Source organism: Lipotes vexillifer, unplaced genomic scaffold, assembly GCF_000442215.2.
Source record: "Lipotes vexillifer unplaced genomic scaffold, Lipotes_vexillifer_v1.1 scaffold761, whole genome shotgun sequence".
Lineage (NCBI taxonomy): Eukaryota > Metazoa > Chordata > Mammalia > Artiodactyla > Lipotidae > Lipotes > Lipotes vexillifer.
The window spans coordinates 1,115,418-1,123,413 of record NW_006796275.1 but is presented as its reverse complement, the minus strand read 5'-3'; positions in this window follow the sequence as shown (position 1 = coordinate 1,123,413).

Genomic DNA, 7,996 nt, shown 5'->3' with positions numbered 1-7,996 from the left:
AGCAGGAATTGTTAAGTTAATGAATACACACTGTAGCTATGATCCACATATCATAATATCACACAGACCTGCACCCCAACCTGTTGACCCAGGGAAGCTAGGGACTAGATTGCTGTAGAAAAACCCAATGCCCTCACAACTGTACCTGATAGAAGGAAGAGCCAATCAAATAAACTTTTTTTTGCATTCCAAGTGTTGTACAACTACATGTAATTGGAGGAAACTAATTTGTGTCAAAATGGTGGAAACAAAGGATTTTAGAAAAGCTGTTCAGCTCATGCACCTTCTGAATAGAGGTAGATGGGTACAAGGAGGTAAGCTGGAATGTTGAGTGGGAATCATTCATGATCACCCCTTGAACATATCAGCCTCATACTCCATGGTAATTCAACATCAAAACAGAAAACAGACATTTTTACCTCTCCAACTGCTTTCTATCTTAAACCCTTCATCCTGGTTAAAAGCACTAGCTAGAAATATTTATTTATTCTTCTTTCCCCCTACTTCTTATGTTTTCTTTTCTTTTTTATTAACATCTTTATTGGAGTATAATTGCTTTACAATTGCGTGTTAGTTTCTGCTTTATAACAAAGTAAATCAGTTATACATATACATATATCCCCATATCTCCTCCCTCTTGCGTCTCCCTCCCACCCTCCCTATCCCACCCCTCTAGGTGGTCACAAAACACCGAGCTGATCTCCCTGTGCTATGTGGCTGCTTCCCACTAGCTACCTATTTTACATTTGGTAGTGTATATATGTCCACGCCACTCTCTCACTTTGTCCCAGCTTACCCTTCCCCCTCCCCGTATCCTCAAGTCCATTCTCTAGTAGGTCTGAATCTTTATTCCCGTCTTGCCCCTAGGCTCTTCATGACCATTTTTTTAATTTGTTTTTTAGATTCCATATATATGTGTTAGCATATGGTATTTGTTTTTCTCTTTCTGACTTACTTCACTCTGTATGACAGACTCTAGGTCCATCCACCTCACTACAAATAACTCAATTTCATTTCTCTTTATGGCTGAGTAATATTCCATTATATATATGTGCCACATCTTCTTTACCCATTCCTCTGTTGATGGACACTTAGGTTGGTTCCATGTCCTGGCTATTGTAAATAGAGATGCAATGAACATTGTGGTACATGTCTCTTTTTGAATTATGGTTTTCTCAGGGTATATGCCCAGTAGTGTTTCCCTCTACTTCTAATTCCTATAGTAAATATGTTTTATTGATTCTAATATTTAAATATCCTTTGAGTCTCTTTTTATGTCTATATATGACATTCCACTGACATTTTTTTTACATGATTTGGGGCAGAGTTTCAGCTTTTTGTGTTTCTCATTTTATTTATAATCGAAAGATGATATAGTATTTCTGTTAAATTGAAATGAAACAAATTGTTTTCAATTTTTTTGCATTTAGTGAACAATTTTAATGTAGATACATTTATTACATAATATTATTTTTCAGAGATTTATTTTCCCCACAAGGATTATTTTTTCTTAGGAAAAAGTACAGTTTAATAACCTTGTAATATAGATTGTGTCAATGATTGTGATTAGTGCTATAAATATTTTTAACTAGTGTTAAAGGCAAAAAGTAATCTAAAATGCTAAAATTGTAAAGACTTTTAAGTAATTTTAGGTGTGGGTTGTGGATTTTTCAGTTCCAATCTTATTCCACTTTACACATTTAATTTGTGCTTTAAAAATATTTGGTGATAGGGAATTCCCTGTTGGTCAAATAGTTATGTGCAGCCAAAAAAAAAAAAAAAATCTGGTGGTAAAATCTGCATATTCCACATTGTGGTAAAATGAATAAAGTCCCCCAAAGATGCCTCATCCTAATCAGTGGAACTTTTGAATATGTGATTTTACATGGCAAAAACATCTTTCTAGATGTAATTAAATTAAGGACCTTGAAGTGGGGAAGTTATTCTGTATTATCTGAATGAGTCTAATATAACCAGAGGGTTCTTATAAAATGAAGGCAGTCAAGTTCGGAGATTAAAAAGAGTTGTGATGGTAGAAGCATAGGTTGCAGTGATGCACTTTGAAGATGGGAGAAAGGGGCCACAAGCCAAGAAATGCAGGTGGCCTCTGGTAGCTGGAAAATGTAAGGAAAGGGATCTCCCTTGAATTTTCCAGAAGAAACAAAGCCTTGCCAGCAGGGCTTTTTCTGACTCCCACAACTATAAGAGAAGAAATTTGTGTTGTATTAAGCCACTAAATTTGTGGTGATTTATTAGAAAAACAATAGCAAACTAATACACATGATTACAAATTATAGAGATTAACTTCAGTCTGGCATGCTGTATTATGATAGATGTCTATGAGAGTACACTTTTGACTTGGATTGGAATGTAATCTTAGACACACCAGAAAGCTTGAGAATTCAAGGAAGCAAAGACGTTGTCACCTCTGCTGAGAAATTAGTAGATATGAACCAACTTCAATTTTTTCTTGAGCACAAGGTTTCATTTCCCTAATGACAATATTTTACTTTTCACTTTTTAATGATGTCAGAATAGTTACTATTTTACTCTTCACATATTTAATGATGTTGGAGTATTATCCAAAACCATCACATCATCAGAGAAATACAGTCATATCTGTTAATAACACATTTCTTCTGATAACAATCAAATTAGCTTGTAGCATGAAAAAGGTGCTCAATGAAAAACATATTTAATACATTGACATTTCAAAATATTTTCCTAGTACTTCAATTGTCTATAAAGTAGGTTATCTCAAAAAACAAAGCCCAGGGGCTTCCCTGGTGGCGCAGTGGTTGAGAGTCCGCCTGCCGATGCAGGGGACACGGGTTCGTGCCCCGGTCTGGGAAGATCCCACATGCTGCAGAGCGGCTGGGCCCGTGAGCCATGGCCGCTGAGCCTGCGCGTCCGGAGCCTGTGTTCCGCAGCGGGAGAGGCCACAACAGTGAGAGTCCCGCATACCGCAAAAAAAAAAAAAAAGCCCAGTTGAGAAAAGATAGGAGTGTTCTCCCAGCCACATGCTTAGTTGAATAGATGTTAAACCAGATAAATAGAAAGATATATAAATGAAATACAAAAATACAAAAATATAAATATCTTTAGGGATAGAGTGGTAATGCCCTGTTGGTAAGGCATTTGCAGAGAACAAAAAAAAAGGGTATAAATAAAATTATCTTTAAAGAAGGTGTTTTTTCCTCTGATTTTTTTTTTTTTTCTGGAATAGTCATTGCTTGAAAATAATGAAGCTCATTTAAGCTTCTCTGAATTGTGTCCTAAATTGAGTAGATACTACTTTTGTGATTAAAAAAATAAAATCACAAAAATCAGGGGACTTCAAACATTTGTGATAGGCTAAGTAGGAAAAAAGAAAAATCACCCTAAGAGAACTGGCATGCATTTAGTAATCAATCATTACAGGTGGAATGACTTACAATCATGACATTCTTATCTCTTGCTCTGTTCTCCAAGTGGCAAATAAAATGCTATAAATTTTCCTTTCCACTCCTCATCGCAATCTTGGTGCTTTTGTTCTGAAAACACAGGCTCCTGAGCTGTATTCCACCTGCCCCTCACCTGTGACCTTCCCACACCTACTGTGTATGTCTTCCCATGTACTTGAGAGGCTGTATGCCTGTATATCCTAGGAGCTAGCCTCGGCCTCTTGCTGTCAAGCTCCGTGCATTTCTGAGATGTACTATTTATTCTCAGAGCTGTTGATGTTGATGACAATGCTGATGGACATGTATGGAGATTGCTTACCTAGGCACCTGTGTTCTTGACTTTGCTGACTAAACGTCTCCTGTCAGTATGAATTCCATCTTAAGAAATGGATCTAGTGTGAACTCCCATCCCTCCCTTTACTTTTTGGTTTTGTTTTGTTTGAAAATTAATTTTTAAGAGCACCTTTAGGTTTCCAACAAAATTGAGAAGAAAGTACAGAGATTTCCCTTGTATCCCCTACCTTTATACATCTACAAACTTCCCCATTATCAACATCACTCATCAGAGTGGTACATTTGTTAAAATTGATGCACCTGCTTGACACATCATGATCACCCAGAGTCCATAGTTGACATTATGGTGGTTCACTCATGGTGTCGTACATTCTACAAGTTTGAACAAATGTACGATGACTTATATCCATTATTATTATATAGAGCATTCACTACCCTAAAAGTCCTCTGTGCTCTGCCTATTTATCTCTTCCTTCTCCCTAGACCCAGCCCCTGGCAACCACTGATCTGTTTTACTGCATCCATAGTCTTGCCTTTTCCAGAATGTCACATAGGTGGAATCATACAGTATGTAGCATTTCAGATTGGCTTCTTTCACTTAGTAGTATAAATTTAAGCTTCCTGCATGTCTTTTTATAGCTTGATAGCTCATTTCTTTTTATTGCTGAACAAAATTGTCTAGCTGTACCACAGTTTATTTATCCATTCACCTACTGAAGGACATCTTGGGTGCTTCCAAGTTTCAGCAATTATGAATAAACTTGGTATAAATTCCCCTTTTTCCATAAGTGACAATTCTTTCACCTTTTAGGACATGACCCTTTCAATATAGATTATATATGTTTCATTGTTGTCCTCATGCCATTTAGAATTTTCTTTTAAATTCCCCAAATATTTAACAAATATCTATTGAGAATTAGTAAGAATAGTGTAGATATATTTCTTCTAAAATAAACAATATTGAATGCATTATTGAAAGGTCATTAAAAATAGTGGGAATTCCTACTAAACTGCTAATAATCCCTTTGTATACTCGATGCTTTATATTTTCACAGAATTATGAATTTTATATTTTATTTGAGTCATCAATTTCCCCATTCTAGACTGACTGGTTATTATTGTTTCATTCTAGCGTATTTTTCATTTCAGTTACTGTATTGTTCATATGTTTGTTCTTTAGTTCTTCTAGGTCTTGGTTAAACATTTCTTGTATCTTCTCGATCTGTGCGTCCATTCTTTTCCCAAGATCTTGGATTGCCTTTATTATGATTACTCTGAATTTTTTTTCATGTAGCTTGCCTATCTCCACTTCACTTAGTTGCTCTTCTGGGGTTTTATCTTGTTCCTTCATCTGGGACATATTCCTCTGCCATATCACTTTTGTCTGAATTTCGGTGATTGTGGTTTCCCTTCCACGGGCTGCATGGCTGTAGTTCTTCTTGCTTCTGCTGTCTGCCCCTTGGTGGATGAGGCTGTCTAAGAGGCTTGTGCAGGCTTCCTGGTGGGATGCACTGGTACCTGCCCAATGGTGGGTGGAGCTGGTTCTTGTCCCTCTAGTGGGCGGGGCCATGTCAGGGAACCTGTTTATCAGGCAGCTGTGTGCTCCGGAAGACTTTAAGTAGCCTGTCTGCTGATGGTGGGGCTGTGTTTCCACCCTCTTGGTCGTTTGGCCTGAGGGATTACAGCACTGGAGCCTACAGGCTGTTTGGTGGGGCCAGGTCTTGGTGAGAAAACAGCGTCTCTAAGAGGGCTTACGCCAATGAGTACTCAATAGAACTACTGCCACCATTGTCTTTGTCCCCGAAGCGAACCACAGCCACCCCCCCGCCTCTGCAAGAGTCCCTCCAATACTAGCAGGTAAGTCTGGCCCAGTCTCTTATGAGGTCACCGCTTTTTTCTCCCGGTCCTGGTGCACAAGAGACCCTACATACACCCTCTAAGAGTGGAGTTTTTTTTTCCCCCAGTCTTGTGGAATTCCTGTGATCAAACCCTGCTGGCCTTCAAAGCCAGATTCTCTGGGGGTTCCTCCTCCCATTGACAGACACCCCCAGGCTGGAGAGCCTGATGTGGGACTCAGAACTTTCATTCCTGTGGGAGAATTTTTGTGATATACTTATTTTCCAGTTTATGGGCCACCTGCCCAGTGGGTATGGGATTTAATTTTATTGCGATTGTGCCCCTCCTACTATCTCATTGTGGCTTCTTCTTTGTCTTTGGATGTAGGGTATCTTTTTTTTTGGTAAGTTCTAGTGTTTTTTGTTGATGGTTGTTCATCAGTTAGTTGTGATTTTGGTGTATCTATAAGAAGAAGTGGGCTCATGTCTACTCTGCCATCTTGTCAGGAGCCTCATGACTGGTAATTAAAACTCAGTTCTAAGTGATCAGTTGCAGCTAAAAAAATAATTTAATTCATTCACAAATGTTAGATATTTTGTTACAATCTGTTATATTTTTGGGGTAGCTTTCCCTAAGTTAACTTTATGAAAAAAATTAGAAACCATTTTCAAACTTAAATTGTTTTAAATGTAATGCTCTATACGTAGACAGTAAACTAATTCTAACATAAAAAGAATGTGTTGGGCTTTCACTGAATGTGGCTTGATGGAAGTTGAGTCCATAGTTACCAGAAAGCAGGAATTAGGGTTTGTAATGTCACCAGTATAGCAACTATTAAATAAGACCATAAAATTGAACAAGTTGATCTCATAAAATATTGAAAAGAGAAGTAACATGGTGAAGCACAAATATAGTGATTATAACTATTTTGAATTAAAAATAAAAATAAAAGTGTTATTTTTCTGGTAAAAGAAACCCCAGTATTTTTTAATGAACCAGTTGATGACAATGGAACTAACTGATGCCAGTCCATACAAAGCTAATTTTCCATTTTCATGAGGAACAGATGGTATAGATGGACATGAAAACTGGTTTCATTGAGGGGAAAATGGCTTAGTTTGGCAAGTTCATTTCAGAAAATTTACTTCAGGAGCTAGATTTGTGTAGCCATTTCGAGAATGTTCTCCCACCGATATGGTTGATTAAAGGGTAATCATGATTACATGTGCAATCTGTAGAAGAATGTCTAGATGTCTCCCTTTGGTAAGATCCTCTCCCTGGCCATCTGGGTTTATGAAACAAGCTTCTGAGAATTTTCATTTTATTTATTTAATGAAAGCTTAATAAACAAGGAAAAAAGTCACATAATAAATTAAGTTAAAGATACTTTGTATTGCTTGATGCCTGTACCATACTTCTATGAAGAATAATTACAGAAAATTAAAAGAAGAGGCCATGGTCAAATGTTCTCTTGAACAAAGATTTTTTTTGAAAAACAATTAAGTATTTTTTAAAGAGTAACCAAATAAAATTTTATCTAAGAGGTTGTATTTTTGTCTTGGAAAGAAAATTATTTTCTTTAGTGTAGAAATGAGACTGAAGGACCAGAAGGCTTAAGTTGAGTCTTTTTCTTTCCTTCCAGTTAAAGGTCTGATTTGAAAAAAATTAAAGGAAGTAAGGAAAATGAACAGCTTGCTATATTTAATATGCCAAATAACAGTTTTTATGAAATTGTGCCTACAACCAGAAGTTCTATGGAATAAAGTTAGCTCACTCTTTTGGCATGGCAAACTTCATTCTAATCAAAAGAACTTTAACATGAACATGATGGGGAAAAAGAACATACCCCAGAAGAATTCTAAAATGGTATAATGAAGACAACAAATTTGGAGCCAAAGGATGATTGATAAAATTAAAGTAAAACATTCTTTAATAATTCACAAGGAAAATATTACAGGTCTTGCAACAAAATGTGGTTTTGGATGTAAATAGTGACAGATTATGAGTAATAAACAAAATTAACATGAAATTTTAGCACAGGATGTAAATATCACATGGATAATACCAAAATTGTATAGTGTGGAAATAATAACTTCACAGAGTATTAAAATAAATTTTATTCAAAGAACCATATCTAATAAGAAGAAGGAAACCATATATTTGCATAGACCAAAAATGTATCCACCTATTTGGAAAAATAAATCATAAATGTAAGAATAGATATATGGATAATGGAAAGAATTTGGGGGAAAAATGAAACAAACATGGAGCATTAATACTCTACTGACTAGACAATAAGTGTGGAGGGAGGTATGGCTTAGTACTTTCTTGGTTTAAATTAGTATGTAAGGGAAGTACTGAGAGAAACTGCTGTTCTGAACTAAAATCTAATGAAAAAATAAGAAATAGTTATTGATTTAGAC